This window comes from Trichosurus vulpecula, chromosome 1, assembly GCF_011100635.1.
Source record: "Trichosurus vulpecula isolate mTriVul1 chromosome 1, mTriVul1.pri, whole genome shotgun sequence".
Classification (NCBI taxonomy): Eukaryota; Metazoa; Chordata; class Mammalia; order Diprotodontia; family Phalangeridae; genus Trichosurus; species Trichosurus vulpecula.
Window position 1 is genome coordinate 184,709,504 of NC_050573.1, and position 25,585 is coordinate 184,735,088.

Here is a 25,585-nt window from a genome sequence, read left to right on the forward strand (position 1 = left end):
GACCCAATTTGATTTTTTAATGGAGGAGCCAACCACTTAATCAAACTAAACAAGGGTTAAACAAATCCGATATATTGGTCTAAATCAGGTAAACACAAGGGAGTTGAGAGAGATTAAATCATACTCAGCAACTATGTGACATCCCTTTGGGCTGGCAGTGTGGCCGTACCTACTGGGACAGTGCCCCAGCTGGCCACTAGGATACCCTACCATAAGGAACAAAAGGTGATCCCTGCACCAGGATACCTCTCCTTAAAGATCAGGACCACGTCTTTGTTTCTGGGGAGCTTTAGAGGAAATAGGACAGACTGCCATTTCACAGTCATCTATGCAGAGAAAAAAGGTTCTTTCAACAGTCAAGAGAAAAAAAATACAGAAAAGAGAGAACACGGGGCCCTCAAGCTCCACCACATTATGAATAATTTTTCACGTGAATCCCATGTGCTTCCTGAATTAAATATGTTCTTTATTTAAGGAGCACTCAAAGAGCTTATACTATCACATCTAAACAAAACTAAACACATCTCTCTCACTACCATTAAAGGTTCTATTCTAACAAGAACTTCTCTTGAAGTTTTACTATTGAACATGTGATAGAAATCAAGCTTCTATTCCTTGGAGATGTCCCACAATGCTTATAGAACTATCCCTTCCCCCTCCCTCCTTCTTCCACATTTATTCCCCAACGCCTAAGAAGAGATACTTACTGTTCTATGTGTACACAATACCCAATAATGGGCTTTCATTAATTAACTCTTTCTCTAAAGAATGAACGATAGCCTCTAAGATGTCTTCAATATTTGAGGAAAATTTAAAGCTCTATTCAGTGCATTTCATAACCATCTTTTCTATTCTATGGTGTTGATTTTTAATTTATGAAAAAATTCCATTCTACTTTTTTGAGAATGGAATTAAGATAAAAATAAATTATTTTTTAAAAAGAAATTTTAAAAAACAACAAAACAGTGATTTTCTCAATCTATGCGCTCCAAGACAGCACTAGACAAAGAATCAAGCCCTGGATTCCCTACTACCCAACTCTGTGACCTTGGATAAGTCACCTTACTTCTCTGATCCAGAGTATACCCATCTCTAAAATGAAAGAACTAGTCTAGATCAGTGGTGTCAAACTCAAGTAGAAATGGGGCCACTAAGCCTTAGATAAGGATCCCTGAGGGCTGCAGATTGAATTTGAAAACTACATCTTAACATTATCTATATTTTGTGGCATTTTTATCTATTCTGTTTAATATATACATTTTAATCTTGTTTGGGCCCCCCTACAGCCTGTGCCTGCTTGTTTGACACCTCTGGTTCAGATGATCTAAAATCTCACCTATCTCTAAAATTCTCTCTTTTTATTAATTCTCCTCCAATGCAACAAAATAAGGAACATAATAGATGTTATTTAGATTTCAAACTAAAAATCCTTTTAAAAAAAATACAGGGTGTCCCAAAAGTCTTAGTGTAGTTCCCAGCTTTAATGGATTAAAATTGCACTAAGATTTTTGGGACACCCTGTATAGAATTGTTCTAGAAAACCAACTAACAAGAATATAGAAAAACACCATCAAGTTTCCTTAAGTTCTGCTTTAGAAACATTATTCAGAAGTTCATTTCTGGCCTATACTTCTGGAGAGGAGAGGGGGAGGGAGAAAACACCTTTATTTATTTTTTCAACAACACTCAGAACCTTACCAGATGCAACATACAGCAAAATGTATGGCCATTGTAATCCATCTGTTCAGTTATGAGTCTCACTCAGGAGCTCCCTCCACTGAGGCAACAACCTCTCCATTACTCACCATTAATCACCATTAAAAAAAAAAGGGCAGAGTAAGCAAGCAAAATGTTTCAGCCATCTGTCTGAAACTATTACCTGAAACAAACTGCAGGCTAATTTCAGACCCTCTGGCATTACAAATCTAAGTTTTTAAATAGTTAACTATTTTCTTCTCATTCACACTGGAGGTGGTAAATAGTTTGCTCTTAGGAAGAAGGAAACATTTCCCGCCCCGCCCTCCCCTTCCCCCTCCCCCCTTCCCCCTCCCTCTCAATCTGAAACCAGAAGCAGAAAGGGCCCAAACCCGAGCCCCCACGTCAGGGAAGGCTCTGAAGCTCCAGAAGTACAGATTTTCATTTTCACCATTTGTTTATTTATGGCTATACCTCCTGCTCATCCATTTGAAAGACCCAAAACTGTTGGTGGGGCAGAGTAAAGCGAGGCCTGAAACAGAATGTGACTTCCAGGGAGGGCTAAGCAAGACCACAGTACATGAGTCAGCAGCATAGATACTGAAAGGTGATAAGGAAAAACAGATGCAGCTGGGCTTTATTAAAACAAGAACTTACAGGCCTCCTTAGAATCTCCAAAAAAGAAGTTTCAGGTTTTTGTCATTTTATATACTAATAACTTTCATCTCAGGTAGGAAAACTCAATTCAGTAAATGTACATTAAATGTGCATCTTTCATTTTGACGGGTTTAAATCTGTTTCCTTTCTCCCTCTTTCTCTCACAAAAGCACACACACACATTTGAATGGTCTCAAAAGAAAGCAAAGTAATGAGATTCAAAAATAAATCCTCCTTAAATTATTTCATATGAGAAACATTTTTGAAAGTGAATGGCAACCAAAATGATCTACTGAATAAAATAAAATTTATACTAAGTCATAAAATAAACTATTAAGCCACCCATGGAAACTCACAATTCATTCTCACTCTCCCTTTCAATCACATTTTTATTAAACACATGTGGTAGGGCAAAACCTGTAGAGCAGACGAGAAAACTCTTAACAAAAAGTCCCCAAGTAAATTCAGTGATCTTGGCTTATTTACACTGATTTCTCCTTTTAGCAAAGCAAGCCCAGGAAGAATGAAGACTGGACCCTCTCAGTATTAATTCTGGCAAGCTGAGGGTGGATCTATATGGGGTGTAGACCAAAGCACTCCCTGTCTTGACTCTGCTGTTTTTCTCTTGTTTCATTTCTTTTCTATGCTCTTCACTCTTCTTTTACCCTCTGCTGCTTGCTGGATGAAAATGTTGACCAAACCAATGGTACCCAGTGGGGAGGCTAATGGCAAAGAGGGCTGAAAACCAAGTTGGGCAATTTAGCTTGAACAGGAGGCTCTAGTGATAGGAAGGGTCCAGAATGGAGGAAATCCTGAGATAATGACTGAATCTTTGCCATGTACAGAACCACAACAAAACAAGTCCAGTTTCTTTTTATTGCTTCTACTGCTATGGCTGCCCCAACAAAAAGATGGCTTTCATTTGTCCTCCTGAGCTGTAGTTTTCTGATCACCTCCTGTAGAACTTTGATGTGGGCATGAGAAGATGGAGCCTCTGAAGAATTCGTATTTAAGGAGCTGCTAGATAAAGCATTTAAACGAAATTTAAAATGAGGATCGGCCCTAAGGGTATAAGTAAGGTAATAAGTCAATCATAGCATGTAGCTACAAAAGTCTGCTTCACTAAGCTTCCACTTCATTTCCAAGCGGGAAACATGTCTTAGGAAGGAAGGAGACTGCATGAAGACCTATCTGGGTCTTGAGAAAAGCCAATGTTCCTTTCAAATCTCCTCCCAATATAAATAGAAGTACACACTGAAAAAATAAATAAAAAGTTTTGTGGCAAGGCTTTACCTGAAAAGAGCAGTGTCTGAATGGAGTCTAAACTTGGAAGCAACAACTTCTCTGTCTGGGTCATGAGTAACAGACTGAATTGGGGAGAGAGGAGAGCAACACTGACCTCTGCTTATAATAAGTCCCTCATTTTTAAAGATGCTCTCAGGCTACAAGCTATAGAACTATTGCTTGGCTGTCCTGGTAAAGGGAGTTTCCACAATGAAAGATCCTAATGTCCTAATGTGGATGAAATCACAGGTGTGGAACATATGTGTGTGTATATGTACACAAGCATACATCTACACATATATACACATATGCCTATATATGTATATACACACATAATACATACATTATATATGTATATACACATACACAAATAAATAAAAATACATACATTAGGTGGGCAGAATTGCTAGAATAAATGTAAGATGAGTTTTTACATAAGCTTTTGAAATCACTCTCAAATAGCACCTAGATCAGGACAGCAATATTGGGTGTAACATACGCACACATCAATTGTTGTACATGAGACAAGGAACTGGACAGAAGGTTTACTGAACAGGTCTTTTCAGTCATTTTTATACAACCTTAAGCTACTAAAGCACTCCTTTCTCTCCAATTCCAAAAAAAAAATGACTTTCACTCTTCAGAATCAGTCAAGTGCTACAAACCACTTCTAAAGGCACTATGCAACACTCCTTCCTATCCTCCCTCTAAGAACTTCTTCAGATAAAAATCCATTGTGCTCAATACCTTGGCTACTGCTAAAACTTGGGGTGTTATTTCTTAAGAATAAAAAAGAAGATACTCTAAACTGATGAAAGTAAATGTCTTTTTGACATAAATCATCTTTAGCACTTGAAGACTCTTTGCCATCAAAAAAATACTTCCCACGCTGGTTTAGTAGTTTCTACATTTTTTTCTATTTCTTTTGAACTTCCAGAGAAACATGATTCTACTCCATATGTAAAATGATTCATTAAACAGATTTACACAAAGGCTCCAGAGACAAGTAAGAGGGAATAGCAATAATAAAGCTAATCCATATTCAAATAGGAGACTGTTCAGGGCTTTTCTCTCTCCAAAAGGGTTAAAAGAGTTCTGTGATTTTTGTTTCCACATATAATATAAACAACTTACTGAAATACCAATGATTAGAGGCATTTGCAACTAACTACTCCAAGGAAGCAATGAGTACATGTGAAGTCAGTAGTTTTTGTAGGTTTTTACAAAGTCCTTGTCTGGACTTCGATACAAACAAAATGCAGCAGAAATACATCACACAGTAGGGAAAAGATTAGGAATCTATATGGAGTCCAGATTCTTCTACTACGGAGCCGTGTGACTTTGGACAAGTCAAATTCCTCCTGTGTGAAACTCTCAAAAGTTCTTGCCCTACTATGCCCACATAGTTGGTCCTGTTAGGTATTGTGCTAAGCACTGGGGACAAAATGGGTAAACACAGTCCCTACCCTCAAAGAGCTTAGAGTAAACTTTATTTTTCTGTATTTTCTATTCACTGGCAAATCCAAAAGGCAAAGCATGCTAGACTTGGGAGTCAGAAAAGGTTCGATTTTTGCTGCTGAAAATTACCAGTTGTGTTACCAGGGGCAAGTGATATAATCTCTCTGAGCTTCAGTCTCATCTGCAAAATTAGGATAATGATACCTGCAGCAGGGACTTCACAGGACTGTGATGAGGATGAAAGGAGACAACCCAGGAAGAGAGCTTGAAAAGCCTTAAAACAATACTACATCAATTTCAGTTATTTTATTACCTGTAAACCCACTGAAAAATGCCCCACCCCAAAAGGGCTAGATACTGAGATGCCTTCAGTCATTAAAAGTAAAATTTTCAAGTGTTTAGCTTTGTGACTGTGATTAATTAAGTAATTAAATTTTGTTGTATTTTAATTCTTTGAAACTTAATCATTCAAGTCTGGGCAAGTCACTCTCCTTTTCTGGGCCTCAGTTTGTCCATCTGGACAATGAGGGGGTTGCATGAAAAGACCTCAAGTTCCCTCCTAGCTCTAGCTCTATGCTTTTACCTTTCCAGATGACTGGATCCAATCCCAAAAGTCCAAATGCAAACGACCCGAGTGGTTTCTTTGAGCAGTCCCTTTTCAGGTATAACTACCTAATTCTGTCATTTCTCTGTGCCAACATCCAGCCTAACCACAGATGCAGTGCCATTTGAAAACGAAAGGAACGGGAGGCCTTACGAACAAATGAAAAAGCATACAAACCACAGAGCAAAATATGACCCAGCCATAGTGTGTCATTACCATTACGCCATCTCATGATGGTGGTGCCGAATGGGCCATAAGTCAAAAAAGCAGTGCTTGAAGACCATAAAAGGACAAAAAAAAGAGAAGAAATAAAAATCTCTCCCAAATCCAAGTTGCATCTGCTATCTCTTCTTTTTGTACCATTTTGAGTACATAGTAGGTACTCAATGAATAGTGATTTGCTAAAAGTGGAATACAGGCAGAGACAGAGACAGCACCTGCGCCAAGGAGTATTTTATGATGGATCAATCAGAAAATTACATTGGTTAATAACTACCCTCTCCCTCCCCCACAAAAATGCTTTAAATTGCACATCTATCTTAATCATCTTTACTTCTGCTTTTTCCCCCTCCAATTAAGAACCAGCTCTTGATAACTAGTATGAGGACTGTGTGCTGAAAATCTTGAATCTCAAGCAAGATTCTGCCCAAACCATCCAGGACAATCTGCGTCACCTCCTCCCATCTCCCCACTACCCAGCTGGTGTTCACTCATGAAATACAAACTCCTTTTAAATTAGCCTAAGCTAAGCATAATTAAGGAAGGTAAAAATCTGTCAGGAAAAAAAAAATTGGTATATTCTAAATCAAAACAAAACAAAACAAAAATGGATGCTGATGTGGATATTCCACGCAACTACTTCTCCCTTTTAAAAGAAATAGAGTACGGTCGTATTTTTTTAAAAGTTCAGTTGTGATAAAAAAGATGATTTAGCTTTCAGTAACTTTTATCATTCTGTGGGATCACCAGTTATTTGACCTACCATTTTCAGAGAAAAATTAATTTGTAGCCTCCTAAAAAACATGCATGTTGAGGATTATGAAAAAAAAAACAATTATTCTTTATCTCTCAAGGTGAAAGGTAGGACTGCTCACTAATCTAGCAACAAAAAAGTTTAGAAAATACACAATGCTAACGCACTGCCCTCCAATGTTCAGCTTTATAGATTCAAATATTATATAGGGAACATAATCTAAGATGTAGAAAAGGTCACTTCAAAGAGTGCACACTGTCCATGGATATATCAAGCTGACTGCCTGTTCAGTAAGCCACTGGGCCCTCAATCTTTTCCAGCTTTTCAACACTTTCTACTCAACTGCAATTTCATGGTTTCCATGCTGAACTGAATTTAAAGAGAAGCATCGTAATTGCTGATGGTTAGTTACTAGTGTGGACAAATTTAAAATGATTTCTTATTAGTCTTCCTTAGCTTTATGCCTTCACATAAGTGAGCATTAATCACTTGCACGCCATAAAAATATGTAATTTGTGAAATCAACTACCTAACGAACAATTCTTGACAGGGTCAATTCTTGAGCCTTTTCTGTAATTTACGGTGATCTGTGGTGAGTGCCTCAAACTGTGTCTGTTGGCAAATCAAGAAAATGGGGATAATGAAAATATATCTTCTATGAAGAAAGTACTGTGAGGCTTAAGTAAAATAAAAGGAGAAACTAAGAAATTCTGTGACTTATGAAAGGGTAATTAAGTATGATTCAAAGCAATATTCCTAAGGTTAAGTTCTATTTTTGAATTTTCTTATTGAAGATAAAAATAAATAAAATAAAGAGAACCAACATCTCTGAGTGCTGTGGATTTGTTTTCTGTTTTATTTTATTTTGCCTTTATCCACTTGGGGATTTCTAGCCCTGAAAGAAACGTGAACTTCTACTTGCTAAGAGGATATGTGTGTGTGTCTATGTATGTTTGTATTTATGTATATGTATATATTATATGTATGTACATGTGTATACACATATATATGCATACATATGCACACATGCACACCTATCGATCTATCATCTATCTATCAATCTGTCTATGTGTCTGTCTGTCTGTCTATCTTCTGCTACCACAGAAGCAACATGACTTAGTAGAAAGAAGTCTGGCCTCTAGTTCAAATTCTGACACACACACTATCTTTGTGAACATGGATGGGCAAGTCAGTTAGCTTCATAATGCCCAGGGCAAATCTCTAAACCTAGATGTTACAGAGGAGTTTGCTGATTGGCATTAGTGGAGAGGGTATCCTCTAGTTCCCTATCTGTATTAAATCACAGACCTGAATTAAGAACCAAAATCAAAAACAAAAATTCTGCCACTCACACCTTCAACCCCCAAGACAGAACTGTGAATCATGATGTAAGACTGTGGATGGATCCCCTCAGCTTACAGTAATATTTGACTGGGGAGAGTTTCTACCCTACTTCAAATCAGAGAGAATGAACACTTAAATATTCAGTGGAAATTGTGTGGGGTGTGAAAAAAAAAGGCAATCAAATGGCTCTTCTTCATCTATTGGTTAGTAAATTACTCAGCTAAACTCAGAGGAGTGTTGAGTAGAGATATGGAGTAGTATTTTCTTCATCTACTCCAACCAGTCCCTACCTACTTAATCAAATTAAGAGTCATCTCAATATACTTTTTCTTTTTTACTTTTCACCCTCCAGAAAAAACCTTTTCTTTTCTGTCAACATCCCCTCTATGACATCAGACATGCCGTTACGGTCACGAGGTAAGCGAGATTTGCCATTTATGCCTCTATTCACACAAATTTGTGTAGTGAGGTTTCGCAGTCTGTTCATTTCCTTAGTGAATGAATGAAAATACAACCACAAGCCCTTCTAAAGAGTATGCTAGTCTGTTGAAGATCAACCTTGCCCCAGGAACCAAATAACTTTTTTTTTCACTTAGGTTAATGAGACAATTGACAGATGACTCACATGCATGGTTGATGAAGCAATTAATCCCAACTCTCCCTCTCTGAATCATCTCTACTCATGGAAAAAAATAAAAATATCAATCCTATATAAAAGCAAAAAAGTGTGCTCATATTAAACTTTACTGCACTCAGAGTGAAAAGGGAGTGGGAGAAAGAGACTGATTTTATTTCATCTTAGTTGTATCTGTCTAGGGGGAACTATGGGACTATATGAACAGATTTCAAAAAAAAAATCATGCTGATCAGCATTGCTTCCTCTATTTCAATTCACAAATCCTGTGTTTACAGGAACAGATTTCTGAGACATTCCTATACAATTAGCTTACTCACTAATTTTTTTTTAAAAGGAAAAAGGAACAAAAGGGTAACTCCCCCTTATGGGTAAAGACGTATTGAGTGCATATTCCTGTGTGAAGGAGTTTTCTAAATTCCAGTTAATACACGAATACAGGGTAAGTGTGCTTTGCTAATATTATTAAACTGGAAGCACTGCTCCAAGCCATAGGCACTCACTTTGTGCACAGTATGATTGCTGTCTACCAGCCAACAAAGATCACATCAAATCCTAGTGTTAGGATCTCAGGGAACATTGAATCCAAACCCCTGTTTTACAGATGGGAAAACTGAGCCATAACCTCCAGAGAGGATACAACTTGCTCAAGATCACACAGCTAGATATTGTCAGACCTGAGATCAGAATACAGTCCTCTTGACTCTCCATTCAGTTTTCTTACCAATCTAAGACGGAGGTTTGGTACACTAATGTATGTTTGTTTTTGAAAATGTAAAGCCAAGTATCAAAGTTTAAACTATTCATAGATGAACATTAGGTGAGTAAGCAGCTTCTCTCTTATGTTCTGATCCTAGTTCTGCCTTGTGTCATCTAGGTCATGAAAATGTGAGCATCCACACAAAATGAGTGGCCCCAGATGCATATTATAATGGAGGATGCCCCCAATTTGGAAATTCAAAGACCTAATTCAAATTTCAGCTCAGCTACTTACTTCCTGTCTATATGACTTTAAGTAAGTCATTTGACTTCTGTGGTCCTCAGTTTCCTCACATGAAAAATGAGAGGAGTGTTGTAGTCTTTTAGCTCTGAACTTGTATGAACGCATTACTGTCAATCTAATTCTGCCCAATTCCCACCCTCTCTTAATCCCCTCATCACTAGGATTAGGGGATTAAGGTGACTGACTCTAGCCAAATACAAATGGGAGTCCACCCATCCAATAGGAGTATCCATGAAAAGTAAGCAACAAAAAAGGCTATATTTCTTCGCAACCTTGAGTAGCAATCTTTTAAACTCTCCAACACGAACGCATTTCAAACTATATGGCTGAATTAACTACTTGTGGGAGTCAATAATGGGCATTTGCTATCTAAATATTCTTGTTTCACATCTGCAAACAAGAATCATTAATGAAATGGAGATCAATAATGAAATTCTTCCTAAACCAATTCTAAGAGTTCTAAACCTCATAAAGAAATGCATAGTAGATAAACCTGGATATTCAACTGTTAGCTTAAGTTTCTATACCCATCATGAAGAGCAGTGGCAGGGGAGCCCAAGGTCTGACCTTCACTAGACTACAGCCTCTACCTAGTGTCCGGACAGCTAGGCGGCACAGGGCATCAGGCCTGGAGTCAGGAAGACCTGAGTTCAAAATTGACCTCAGATACTTACTTAGCTGTGTAACCCTGGACAAATCACTTAACCCTTTTTCCCTCAGTTTCGTCATCTGTAAAATGAGCGGCAGAAAGAAATGGCAAACCACTCCAGTCTCTTTGCTCTCCCCCACAAAAAACCAACCAAAACCCAAATGAACACGACTGAGACAAATGAACAACAACAAGTGTCTGGGCAAGGAGTCATCTCACTGCAGAAGCTAAGGCTGTCACTTCCCCAAAATGGTTTCAGTACCCTAACTACTCATCTACCAGCTGAATTTAATTGGTAAAGCCAGTTTGGGAAACAAAACCCACCAAACAGCCATATTTCCATTAGCCAACAAAGCTTAAAATCTACCCTCTATGAGAATCACAAATCTCTAGAGTGTCAATATGTGGTTATTTTAAAACATATGACTTAGGATCAGGAGACCTCAATCAAAGTCCCCACTCTAATATTAATTAACTATGTGACCTCTGGAAAAGTCACAAATCTGTGCCTCAGTTTCCCCACCTATAAATTCAGAGGGGGTTGGGTACAGGATGAGTTGAACTCACGATTCTCTGAGGTCCTTCAGAAATCCTAGCCCATGTCCCAGAAGGACAATTAAAGCATAACAAGACTATTACTCTGCTGATGCTCCACACACGTCCTCACATCTCTTCATCCCCTTACCTAATGGTGTTAGTCCAGGTATAGCAACCAATATATTTTAAGAAACCTAATTCTCCTACGGATTTATTTAGACAGTGACAGAATTAAGCCCAGTCTCCCCTAAGGATAAAAGACAAAGTTCTTATCCTTGTATTTGGCTAACTTCTCAAAGACATAGACAAAAGAGGAAAATTACTCTAGGTTCTCCATTCAACAGCCTGAAGACTAGTGCAAAGAAATTATAAGCAGCAGCTCAAATGTGCCCTGGTTCCAGTGCCATGATGCACTACATTGGATAACTGAATCTTTATGATGACAATTCATTCTGAATGGGGAAGGGGAAATATCAGAGACTTTCAGAAACTGACAGCAGTTTTCCCCACACTGTTACTGGGCAACAGTTGCTTGGTACTCAGAAAAATTTCAGCCTAATGAGCAAAACAATGACTCTTACTTATTAATATTACTGGGGTGAAATGAAAAAGAGGGCATCAGAAGTTCACCGACTGCCTTTCCTCCCATACTAGGGCGATACAAAGCCAAACACCACCTCTCTAAGGAAGGAAAAACCAAACTACAAATGAAACAGGAATGTGAAGCATCTCCTTTCCCGTTAGCTCTGTGACATGATCCATTTTTCTTTTTCCTTCCCAAAGTTTCTAACCTTCAGGTCATGCTCATACCCACAGACAAACACAGGGAGTTACTGATCTGCTAGTCCCTAGAGGAAGTGCTTTATTTTCATATTTGAGCTGTTTTACTGGAGCTGCTGAGTTCTATTGCACAACCCTAACAGGAATTAAATATTATATACTCTTTGGTAAATTATCAAAATGTAAACCAACAGCTACAGCGGGACCAAGAAAGCTGCCAAGAATTTTAACACTGTGATTTTTACTAAGAGAGAACATTTTTTCCCTGCTGTTGTCTTCAGCTATATCAACCTCACTTATCATACCCTTTTATATGTGTGAATATAAATTTGTACATATGTGTTTATATGTCTTTCCACTCATGCTCAGTGTTTCATGTGGAAATCTCCGAATGGGACGTCCGCTCAATAGAGAAATGGGGAAAAGGTTAAATTGCTATTTAAAAATCACTATGCCTACTTTAATTATTCTAGATTGTTCACTGTCACCGATCACTGCATGCCATCAAGTCCAGTTAATGAGAAATGTAATGCCTCAGATGAATACACAAGGCAAATGCTTCTTAGCAGACGGCGTTAATTCTCTGAAGTCATCTGTTTTCATTCATTCTTTGCTATTTTTATTCTGCATCATCACCAGCATTTCCACATCAGAAAAATCCCCATGGTCAAGGTGAATATGCATGTTCTATACGCTTAAAGAGAATAGAAAGAGACAGCCACTTTACCTTGTTTTCACAGACTGATAGATCGCATTTTGCCTTCATGATAGAATGCCAAGCATAGCAATGCACTGTCAAAAAATGTCAAGGGAAACAACTATTGATTAGTGCATTCAGATTTATTATGCATGTAGACTAATACATGACAATAACTTTAAGAAAGCATGTAATACTGAAATAGAAAAATCATCAGCCAAATCTGCCAGGTAACTGTCAAGCTAAGTATGAACAATCAGAAAGAAAACAATGGGATATTACAAAAATTGGTCAAAAGATCCCTATGTGTTAATGGCATATAAAATAGCTCCCTCAAATAGACTTCATCCTAAGTTTACTGAAAAGAACCTTGTCATCTGAGTGTTTTTTCCTGAGTATAGTCAGAATTCTATATGACCACAACTATTCAAGAAGTCTTTTGAGTTCTTGTGCCTATTATAGCTTTTCTGAATAAAGTTTAAGTTTCTATCCTGTTCAAAACACCACAATAATTTTTTTAAATGATACTGGAGATTTCAGCAGATGGATGTTTTGTTTTTGTTTTTGTCATGGCATACTACATGTTTTGAATGAATTTGGACAGATGGGTGAAAAGGACATAAGGAAGATGCCCTCCCTACCACGAAACACATATACACTCTCTCTCTCTCTCTCTCTCTCTCTCTCTCTCTCTCTCTCTCATTTCCTTTTTCGTATGGTTACCACCTTTTCATCTTCTTTGTTGAAAATTGGCAAGGAAAAGCACGGAAAGCCTAGACTTCTCAATATACCTAGGAAAGCAAAGGAAAACTGATCTATTTCAGTAGGAGTCATCAAATATTAGCTCTTTTCCCCCCAAAGAAAGATACTCCTTTTTCTCAAAAAAAAAAAAACCCAAAACAAAAACAAACCAAAAACAAACAACCTGACACTTATCAAAACTGCTCAGGAAACAATGTCCACAACTAAGATCTTTTTCCCCTTTTTCCTCAGCCTATATGTGTGTGTGTATATATGTGTGTGTGTGTGTGTGTGTGTGTGTGTGTGTGTGTGTATGTATACAACACATACTGTGTGTATATCTATACATATGTATGTGTGCATGCAGAGAGATAGAGAGAGAGAGATTGTCTGCCTGTTTGTTTGTACATAGTTGCTTACAAATTGCCTCCCCCATTAGACAGAGCTTCCTGGAGGTAGGAACAATATTTTTCTTTCTTTGTATCCCCAGTACTTAAAACATAGTGTTTGTTGACTAACTGACATGAAATGATCACATTATATAGCTAGCCATATAAGGGCCTCTACAGATTGATTCCATTATGTTTTTGCTTCCAGTACATCCCTTCTCCATGTTCTGCATGAAGGCTTAGGGACTGAGGTGATATGGCCAATGATCCCAGTCCAAGCCATCTAGAAACCAAGGTTTCTTCAACTAGCCTGTGAATTCACTACACACAAGGTGGGACAACTAGAATTCCACAGCAAGATAAAATGACCTCTATGTCACTACCTATCTAATATTCTCCCATTAGTCAAAGTCCTGTCTGCCTCAAATTCTTGGCCTTCTACTCGTATGGTGGCACAGGATTGTATCCAAAGAAGTTAATGATCCCTTTCTTGAAAGACAACTAAAAGCACTTCACAGACTCATGCAGTATTTACTCAGAAACCAGGCATTTTCTTTTTTCCTGCCACTCTTGCTCTTTTCTTCCTCCCAAATCATAATGGCTGCTGTTTCAATATAGCTATTAGAGAAATTAACCTAAGATATTTTCTTCAATAATTAAGCATACTACTCACCACTTGCCATCTGAGAGGAATTTTGTTTTGTTTTTACTGATTTAACCTTTTAGAAGTGGTCACTCTTTAAAAAATTTTTAAAATTAATTTACTTAATTTTAGTTTTCATACAGACTTCCATAAGCTTTTCAGTGTTAAATTTTCTCCCCCTCCCTCCTCTCCCCACTCTCCAAGACGGTATACAATCTGATAAAGGCTCTATGTATACATTCTTATTAAACATATTTTCACATTAGTATTGTTGTAAAGAAGAATTAGAATGAATGGGAGAAACCATGAGAAAGAAAAAACAAAACAAAAAAAGAGAGAGCAAATGTCACTCTGCTTTTAAAAGTATTCCTAACTTCTATTTTATGACTGTGGTTAAGGCTTGTTAGGCCTAGCAGGTTGTCAACCTTCCCACCTCCCTCCTATTTCCAAATCCCTGAAAGCTCCCTGCTTACAAACTTCCTGATAAAACAATGCACAAGAAGGGACAGCAGTCATCAACTTTATTTGGTCCTCATTCATTTTCCTAATGATATCAAATTGACTGCCACCTTGCTGTAGTGGCAAGAGCACTCACTGTATGAGGAATCAAGAAACCTTCACACCAAGCATTGTCTAAATATGGTGAAAAGCAAGAAGTTTATGTCAGGAAGTTAGGAGAGTCTCTTCATTTCACACTAATTCAATGCTGAAAGCCCTACAATATTATTTTTGAGTGCTTCAAAGTGACATCCAATGACATCATTCTTTGGAGTTTCATTGTGTCCTAGCCATGGCCCTGCGTCCTTGAAAGCCACGAGAGTGGAGCATCAACTCTGGCACATTCATCCCACTATGGAAAGGCTTCTACTATGAGTCCACAAAGATTAAACCTCAGACAGATGGCTATTCAGCAACTTATGAAGACTCTCAAGTAAGACAGAGATGGAAGTGTTGTGTGTGATCTGTGCTGGTTCAGGGAATACTTCTACCAGGCAATTCACAAATTTTAACAAGTACTAATGAGTTAGGGGCACTACTTATAAGCATTGCAGCCACCCTGCTAAAACATCATCCACGCCATGGTGTTCATAAAATCATATACCGTCAGAGCTGGGCCCTTAGAGATCCTCTAGTCCAGCCCCCTCACTTTATTCAAGAAACTGAGGCCCAGGGAAGTTAGATGATTTAGCCAAGAGCATAGGTGGCACAGTGGATAGAGTGCTGGGCTTGGAGTCAGGAAGATTCATCTTTCTGAGTTCAATTCCAGCCTCAGACACTTACTAGCTGTGTGACCCTGGGCATATCACTTAACCCCATTTGCCTCAGTTTCCTCTTCTGGAAAATGAGCTGAAGAGGGAAATGGCAAACCACTAAGTATCTTTGACAAGAAAACCCCAAATGGGATCACAAAGAGTCAGATGTGACCAAAAACGACTCAACACCAACAACAAAGAGAGAATAAGACTTGTTAAGGACAGAGGTGGGACTCTAACCCAAGCCCTCCTGACTCAAAGTCTAATGCCTACTGCACCATCTCAGTCTTTTGTTAATTCTCTTCATGGACTTTCTGGTTCTTTTCCATGTCTCCAAGTTATTGTTTTAAGGAGTATATGGAAATATGAGGAAGAATTTAGTGACCCCAGATTGAAAATTCTAACAGCTGTCTTCACTTGTAGTAGAGTTGCTCATCCAGGCATTCTCCTCTCTCTGAACTACATAAGATGCTCTTTCCTCTATCCCTAATCAACACATACCATCAGGCTCCCTACTCAAAGTATCAACTCACGAGAGCAAGGTTGAGGAAATGAAGAAAGAAATTAGAAAATTCTCAACACATGTTCTATAGTTCTCCAAAATGGTACATTAGAATTGGGTTTTTGTGAAAAAGCAATAAGATGTACATATACCAATCACGTCCTCTAAATGGGCCAGAAGGTAGGTCAATGGGAAAGAATTGAAAATTTACAAGAAAGTAGAATGAGAGCCATATTCTGAATCTACTAAAACAAGTACACAGGCTGTTTTCCTTTTCACTAACTCAAAGGCCACTTCCCTACGCTGCTCAACCCAGGTGTTGAAAATATCTAAGAAAAAAAAAAAGAAATGCATTCAAAAAAATGTCTAGATGTGGAAAAGCACAAGGAAGCACTTGCAGAATATGTGCTAAGAACAAACGAGAGGCTTTCCCATTTTGTCTGCAAAATTGATTCTGAAAAGGGAGCCACTAAAAGTACCGCTTTTCTTGGCCCTTTTTCTTCTGCTGAAAGAAAGCACAGTGACATGGGAAAAAGCTAAAATTATATGCAGTGAAAATATCTCATATTATGAAAGCCTTTTTGAGTCATAACTGTAATCGAATTCAATTCTGTATCAGCTTTGCCAAACACTATCAGTGGTTACTACAATAAAAATTAATATTTTGTCACTTGGCATCTGTAGTCACTTTGGTATATTTGACATGTTGGAGCTATGGCCATTTGGCTTTTCCAGCTGCCTTCCCATAATCTCCATTCATACAGGATGGATGATTTTATATATACAAGTGGCATCCTCTGCCCCAATGTGATCTGCTATGCTAACAGGAAAAAAAAAAGAATGATAGAAGAATTTTTCTCATACCAGAGAAGGCACACACACACGTCCACCCACACGACTATTTGGTTATTTTAATATGGCATGTCTAGTAATCAAGAGTATAGGTGTTTTACATAATGCTTGAGGTAGCTTTACATAACGTTTCTAGGCTATGGTTCAGATACTTGAGATTTATTTAACATTCAGCGTATGACAGTCTGCTGTTAAAGAAAAACAGTTCGCAACCGAACATTGTAACTATTAGCATGCTCTAGGAACTAAAGCAATTTAAAATGTTAAGGCTTTGCATTCTTTGCAATTATTTTTAAAGGGAAAGGAAATTATTTTTAAATACAATCATCAAATTTTATGTTTTCCTGTTCAAAAATCACAAGCGTACCCAGCTTTAAGAAGGACTTTATGATTTATAAAATGATCACGCAGAGAATTTATTTTAAAAGTGTATTTAGAAAATAATGTGATTTGCAAAAATTCACTTTACATATAACTTTTTAGGATTATATCTACAGTTTGAAGTGAGAGACGACTGTACCTAAGAGATGTACCAAAAGACGAGACACCACTGTACATTTATAGCCACACAGCATGCTGTACATTGCCCATTTAACTAAACCTTTTATTTAGAAATCTAACAAATTCCCCTGCGTAGGCTAAGTTTCCTTAAGCTTGCCTGGCCAGATTCCCTACATTCAACAGAACAGGATCCAATGTTTAGTCAGAAAAGAGGCTCCTTCGTATTAAGATAATTATACAATTTTAACTTCTTAGTATGTTTTTTTTTAAATTAATAACAGTGGACTTCTTTGCTTAGAAGAAAATTTGACTTAGATCATGTGACTTCCTTAATTGCTAAACCTAAAAAGCTGTTAAAAAATACCCCCTCAGCCAAACAGTTTGACCAAATATTTAACATAAATTGATCATTTCTATTTAACATGCTCTTCATCTCCATATCTGTATTCCCTCCATTCTCTACTGAGAATGTGGCTGTACTAATATTGGCTCTTGTGGAAGTTCTGAAACAGTGAAGATCTTTCAAGGCTTAGTTTCAAACCAGATGACTTCAGTGTTGAAGATAAAACTCTTAGATGTGAAATCGTCCTGTTTAAAGCACCCCTCAAAGTTCCTCAGTGTTTCTCACATTAGTAAAATTCAAATCCACAGCTCTCTTGATCACTCTCTTTAGACCCAAAGTTTTCTTAAATTATTCATTACAGACCAGGTGAGAAAAGCATTTTGTTGTTGTTCAGTTGCTTCACACTCTTCATGACCCCACCGGGGGTTTTCTTGGCAAAGAGAAGTCTTGTCAAAAGAGAAAAATTTCTGTCTATGGAGTGCTTTGCCATTTCCTTTTCCAGCTCTTTTTACAGATGAGAAACTGAGGCAAACAGAGTTAAATGACTTGCCTAGGGTCATATTGTTAGTGTCTGAGTCAGGATATAAATTCATGAAAATGAATCTTGCTGATTGCAAGCCCAGCGCTCTGTCTACTGTGCCACCTAGGTGCCCCTGAGACAAGCATTGTATCTTCCAAACTATAAAATGAAGGCTAACTTGTTTTAAGTCAGACAGGGAAAAGAATGAGCCTCAAAGAAACTCTGCTAAAAAATGAGACAGAAAAAATGGCAAGAATGGATTCCTCAGTATTAACCTAAAGGAAATTCATGAAATCTCAACTTGTGGAAGAGCTGAGAGGGCCTCTCTAGTATGGGAGACAAGCCAAAAACTCTGACAGGATGGCAAAGTAAGTACTGAATCCAGCATTCTACTGCATGCTCCATAATTATGCCACAACCTGGGAGATAAATCTCTTCAGCCCTCTGGGCTTCCAGCTCTCCACCTGCTACAGTGAAAAGCAATCCAAGGAGTAGCCTGCTCCCAATTTTCAAAGCATCTTTCAACATACTTAAAATTATTTTAACAACAGAGTCAAGTTAATAAAATAGATGTAATTGCTCTCATTTCTATACCATTCATCCTTGCCGGCTGAGGTCAATTCTCCCAGAATCCCTTGGAGACTATCCATCAAGTATACCCAATCAGCCAGAAGCCACAGGCAGCACAGTCCCTGGAGGGTATTATTTTCCAGAGGAAGGTATGGCTGAATATAGTAGGTCAGGAAAAGAATATCTTGTATCTTAATTTTAACCCCTCCAATTGAATCTTAGCTAAAATGAATCAGTCATGATTGGGAAAAAAAAAAACTTTCCTAAATAAACTTGGGCAAAATGACCACTGGCAGAGATAAAACTAATAAAACTAATGGGATACTGTTGAGCCACGTAATGCTGTAAAATGTCCTTTCCTCGCCACTAAGAGTTGACCTAGAGATCATTCAGAGTATTTGCTAGGCAAAAGAATGAAATAAAAAAAATGTCCATATCAGAGTTGTGCATCAATGCACCCCGGTTTTATAAACCATATCTGCTAACTGAAGGACTGGTTTTTTTTTTTTTTTTGAGAAGTCTTGTCAAAAGAGAAAAAATTCTGTCTATGGAACTGGAAATGTTGAAAATAGTTCCAGGGCCTTACTCTGTTACCCAGCCAAATTTGAGAAGGAACAATGTTACAATTCATTCATTGCATGGGTCTCCAGAGTCTTTCTTACTTCAAGATGTGCTTCTTGTATTTTTTGGATGGTTGACTCATTCTCCAGGGCCACCTCCAGAACACAGGCTGAGTTTTCAATGTTTATTCAGTTCTCCATAACCTCTAGTAGTAGCTACTACTACTAGTAGCTACTATTACATGTTTTCACTCCAGAGGAGTGATTGTTAATTTGTTAATGACATTTCTTTAGGAGACAAAACATCTACAGAAAAGTATGAACTACAAAACAATAAAGGCTAGAAAATGGTCCAACAAAATGTAAATGAATTGGTGACAAAAGAAAAGGTATGGAGAAGCAGCTTAGACCTACTCAGTCTCAAGGTTAAATTAGCTCAGATGAAAGAAAGCCATGTCCCCAAGGAGAAACCAAACTAAAACAAAAAGATCTGGGCTCAAAAATTTCAATTTTTTAAACTTTTTTATCTTTTTCCAAGTTAACAGGTTCCATTGGGATTCATTCTCTCTCTCTCTCTCTCTCTCTCTCTCTCTCTCTCTCTCTCTCTCTCTCTCTCTCACACACACACACACACACACACACACACACACAATCCACACTGTAAGTAACATTTACACAGCACTTTATGATTAGAAAGTACTTTTCTATCCAGTGACATAGGTACTGCAAGATTATTATTATTCACATTTTAGAGATGAGGAAGCTGTGGGTTAAAGAAGTTAAAAGACTTGTATATGATTGTATATACCTTGTAATTGTCAAGGATTTGAACACGGGTCTCAAAATATCAAGCCTAACAGTCCTGTCTCTCTAAATGAGATAATAATTGTAAAGCACTTAAGCACAGCGTCTGGCACATAGGAAACTCTATATTAATGTTACCTATTATAATATAGCTACCATTTGTTTTTTGTTTGTTTTGTATTAATCAAAGGTTCATTGTTTTAACAAAAAAGATTTAAAATACACAGTGTGTCCCAAACACCTAGATGCCCCTCTTCCCAGGCAATCCTAGCTGAGTTGCAGCTTTTTTTAACTCTCTTTGAAACTGTCAGAGCTGGTTTTTGACAGGGGCTGCCTCAATGGACTGACCAATGAAGCTCTTCATCAATATATCACTTACTATGTGCCAGGCACTGTGCTAAGTGCATTACAATTATTAACTACCTCCTCCTCCTCCACCTCCTCCTCCTTCTTCCTCCCATTCCTTCTCTTTCTTCTTGTTTATTATACACGGACCTGCATCACCCAAGCAAGATAAGGCACTGCCCCAATGGAATGCTAATATTTTTGCAAGTCTGAAAAAGGAAATTTTTTTTTCCCAAAGGGATTATAAAAAGAAATAAAGCTGTCTGTAAAGCATGACCTCAAACCCTGGAAATTTTTGTGTTCATAATTCCTTTTCTGTAAACTTGACCCCTAAAGGAACCTTTTGTGTTTGGTGTGTTGCAATTTTAATTCCAATCAGAAAAGGAGTTGCAACTTTATCTACTTTTTAAAATTATTTTTTTGAAATTGTTAAAGCTGGGCTGCCATCAGGGCCTGACCAATGAAGATCATCAATCCAAGCAGATGTACAGGTCACAGTCCCACACACTGTGCTTGGAAAATACAGTAGCTAAATAAGAGGGTAAGGTGGTAAAGAGCAAGGGAATCCCCCACAGAAACCTCTGTTGGCACCAGAGAAATGGGCTTAAGGAATTCTGTCAAGATTCAGTACTGTACAGTGCATCCATGCTCAGTTAAGCTGTAAAGACTGTGAAGGGCTGCTATACACTGTACACTACCATTAAGAACATCTGATCACTCGAAGCACTGTCATTATCAACACAACTTATAAAATATTTGGGGTATATTATGTCAATTATAAGTATGAAATCCCTTTTGGGTTTGCCAGTGGGAGACACATAGAATAGTTTTCCTAGTAGGACATTCTTCCTCAGTTTTAGACCAGAGCTATGATTTCAATAATACTAGTTAGTACTAAGTACAAAACCTCCTCCTTCCCATGTGGATGTGTATAATTTTAGCTAGTTCAGGGCATGATAGAATGTCTTTCCCAGGGTCACACTCACTATCTATCTATCTGTCGCTGGATGGGACCTCAGAGGCCAGGCCAAGTCCCACCCCCTCACTTTACAGATGAGGAAAGTGAGGAACAAAAATCTGCGTAAGGTCAGCCGAGGTACCTTCAATCCCAAGTCTTATTCACAAGGTTAGTTCTTTATATATTATACCATACGGCTCCTCCTTCTCCAGTTGAAACTCTAAAATGTTTAGGCCACATGGAATCTTGGTATTGAGTGGTATTGAGAATACTATCTCTGTAGTCTAAACTAACATGACAAATAGTCTTCAAAAGGTTATTTGTTTTCAAGTCTGTGGGAAGGAGTGAGAGCAGCTTATTTCTTACGAGTGTTCTTAATTATGTTGCTGACCCAATAATATAATATCTTCAAAGGAGGTTACAAGTTTAAACCTTGAGGCCAGATAACCATTTCATAGAGGAATAGAAGAATTCATTAAAAGTTGGTCAGATCTGGACCAAAATATTCTTTAAATTATTTATAAATCATAACAGTGAAAATATTTTACTGGCCAAATAAGTCTTCAGTTTTCAATTAGGTAAGCTCATAGAGAACAGATGAAGTGAAATTTACAAATAGTCCCCAAACTTCCTTTTACACATAAATTTCAGCTCAATTCCTCAGATCTTCTACCAGTCACAAACAAGTTCAGATAAATCCTAGGGATTGCTGGTCAGAATTAAATATGTTTCAATTACAGATTTTTTTCTTTAATAAATGCAGCTTTATTACTTCCAAGTGCATGCTGTATCAGTACCTAATGGCTAACAAAGTGTTTAATGAATAGATTAGGATTACTTATAATTATCCCATTGTCTGGATGCCAACAGAGACTTTTAAAGTACTTGAAAACAGTTTTCTTCTCTTGAGTCGTCTAAACATTTACCCTTCTCCACGTTATTTACACTACTCATTAGCAGAGCAAATGGTTTTTTCATAGATGGAAGGTAAATTTCAGCCTAGACCTGGCCTAAATTACCACAAATTCTAAATTAGCAGGGGGTCAAAATTAACGATATTTTGGTGTAGTAAAACTGGAAGATCTTAATTTTATCTCCAACCTTTTCCCAGCATATCATTAGGTAAAAATACTAATGAGTGGTGAAATAACAAATGTCATAAATGAGTAACCCAAGAAGCAGCTGTAGATATACATAGTTTTGAGATTTTGGGTAGGGGCCAATTTCTGATACTTTGATATGTACAAAGTAAGCACTCGGTATTTCATAATAAAGAAAAAGAGACTGTTCATACAGGCAAAATAGAACAACTCTAAATTATCCAACACCAACTGCATGCCTGTGTTAAGTGCTTTTTACAAATATTATCTCATTTGATCCTCATAACAACCTTGAGAAGAGGGTGCTAACAGAGGTTAAGTGACTTGTCCAAGGTCACACAACTAGCATCTGAGACTAGATTTGAACCCATGTCTTCCTGACTGCAGGCCTAACACTCTAACCACTATACCACCTCCTGCCTCTGCTTGGTTCCAGAATCACATGGTACCACCATCCCCATCATACAAGTTTATTCTTCTTGCATCATCATACTGATAGTTGCCATTACTCCCTTCCCCACAACCCCCTCAGCTTCTCATTACAAGGGATGTTTTCTGAAGCTTACCATAGTAGATTCGGAGGTTAGTTAGCCAATGCTCTGCCAAGTGACTCAAGTAGCCTGACTTTCAAAGACACCTTTAGTGATATTACAAGAGCTCCTTAGCAGGCCAGGGATGGTATGATGATTAATGTCTGGCACAGAGTAGGTACTTAATAAAACAATTCTTACTGACTGACTGACTGAACCTGGCCTACCTGGCAGTTCGAAAAGAAGAAGATACCATCAAAGGACTATATAAAATATATACACAATTTGTTATCAAAAGGACCACATAATCAAAGGAACTTTTGAGAACTTTTGGTCCAATCTCTCTCTTAAACTTGAATTCTCATTCTCACTTGTAGTCACCCAGCCTTGACCTGAAAACCCACCATTGACAGGAAAATTGCTACCTAGTAAGGCAACGTATTTCACTTTTAGATAGCATTAAACATCAGGGAGTTTTTCCTTTATAGTGATCCTATATCCGCCTGCTTCTATCTTCCACCCATTTCCATCCATCTATCCATCAATCGATCCACAAGCATTTATTAAATAAGGTACTATTGCTAAGTGTTGGTCCTATTTCTGTCTTTGGGGGCCACCAAAATAAATCTAATCCTGCTTTCACATGGAATGCCTTCAGACACCTGAAGGCCAGCTCTTATATCCTTTCTTTTGTCTTTTTGTTTTCCAGGCTAAGCAACCCTTCCTCATATAACATGGTTGTGTAAGAACCAAGATCAGGAATCATGACCTACCCCTTCCATGCTCTGGCTGAACCACAGTGCATCACCTCTCCCTCACTTTCAAAGGTGTGTGTTTATATTTTTGCTGAGCAGGCAAAGAAGTACAATGAGACATCAAATGGAAACTTTCTGTCAAGTTAACAGTAAATGATACTAAAGAGAGTTATGAGTCATAAATATTTTGTTAAGTATATGGTTGTTTTTCTCTAATAAAACTTGGATCATATTGCCATGTATTATTCACTCACACCAAAAATTCCATCTGGAAATCCAGAGCCAAGTCCTTCCAAACAATTATAACTCCCAAATCTCCCAATCTTCTGCTTAAATGATGGGCATCCCAACTAACTCTTACCATTTGTCTCAATTTACTTTGGGCAAACAAATGAAACAGCTCCACCAGAGTGATAGGGTTTAAAAGTTTCCCTTTTTAAGTTTCCAGCCCAGACAGTGTACCTACCCTGAGTTGTGTTGACCAGTCAGTAGTTCCTTGTTACAGGATCACATGACCCCTGAACTGAAACTGGAAGAAACTTAGCAGCATTAACTAAAAGACTGTGCTAGCTACCCCTCTGCTTAATTTATTAAATAGGCGGTACTCTGCTTTGGTCGGATTTTTTGTTCTTCTAGTCCTGGCCTTCTGTTGGGCATTGAGAGCTTAAGGGCAAACAGTTCAAGCTACATCCAAAAGGAATAAGATCCTTTTCATCAGGCTCAGGGGTAGTAGGAAATCATGGCCTACACACTATTCTTTAAAATAAATATTTTTAAAAATATATACTAAGTTATAATTTTCAAGAATGTCAAAGAGAACTTTTAAAAATATTAAATCAAGTTGCCACTACTTGCCTTAGTAAAAGTAAAGCTCCAACACACTGGAAACAAAAGGTTCCTTTAGGGGTAAAGCTTACAGGAAAAGAATTATGAACACAAAATATTCCAGGATTGGAGGATGAAAGGTGACTCCTTGTGCTTAACAGACAACTTTATGTTTCCTTGCACAATCAGTCCCTTTTTGCAATTGGCAAAATATAACATTAGTGTTCCAGGGAAGTCCTACCACTTTTGGTTGCTACATGTCCTGGCTCTGCCCCCAAAACAACGTGAACCTCAGGCAAATCCATTAACCTCACAGGGTCTTAGTTTTGTCATATGTAAAAAGAAGGGTCTGGACTAGATGGCCTAAGGCTTCTATGAGTTCCTAAATTCTATGACTGTGCACCAAGCTTAGCCAGAGCAGGAAAGAACTGGAATAGGGCAAAACGAGAAGAGACAAAATTAAGCCTGACCTAAGGAAATCCTTGGTAATAATTAGAGACAATACAAAAGTAGAATGAGCTGCCTTGGGATGTGGGGGGTCACACCAACCCCCAACCTTATTAGAGATCTTCAGGTAGAGGATGGATAACTACTGACTAATTATGTAGTAAAAAGAATTCTTATTCAGGTCTATCTTGGACTAGCTGGCCTCTGAGATTCTGTGATTTTCTAATTCCTTAATGTTAAATTACACAGGACTAATGTGTGTCTGTGTGTCTTGTCTTCTCATTTTTCTTTATGTTCTCCTTAGGGGTGTGTGTGTGTGTGTGTGTGTGTGTGTGTGTGTGTGTGTGTGTGAATTTTAATCATCACCTTCACACTGGCTCTTCTTAAGCATGCACACCTTTAAAGCTAAGTAAAGCACAGGCTTGCGACTCTCTATGCAACAGAGCAGCATTGGATAAATTAGAAGTTATTTAACTCAAGTTCAAACAGGAAGCCAATGGAAGAGTCAAATATATAGCTTATGTCTCTCTGAGTTCCAAAGCCAGTGTTCTCAGTGCTATTGCCCCCTAAAGATTCTTGTCACTCACCCTCCAATACTTAAAGGTGCCCCTATTGTAAGGCAGGCGGTGGGG

At 37.9% G+C, this 25,585-nt stretch overlaps 1 protein-coding gene across 5 annotated transcripts in view; it reads right to left on the minus strand.

Annotated features, from left to right (window-relative positions):
* The window catches only part of ATXN1 (ataxin 1), a 528,710-nt gene that overhangs the window by 462,532 nt on the left and 40,593 nt on the right, over positions 1 to 25,585 (minus strand). For all 5 annotated transcript variants that reach the window (XM_036759715.1, XM_036759701.1, XM_036759708.1 and 2 more), the window contains exon 3: positions 12,346 to 12,410. The gene's annotated coding sequence lies outside the window, so the exon portion shown is untranslated. The remainder of the gene's footprint in view (positions 1 to 12,345; positions 12,411 to 25,585) is intronic.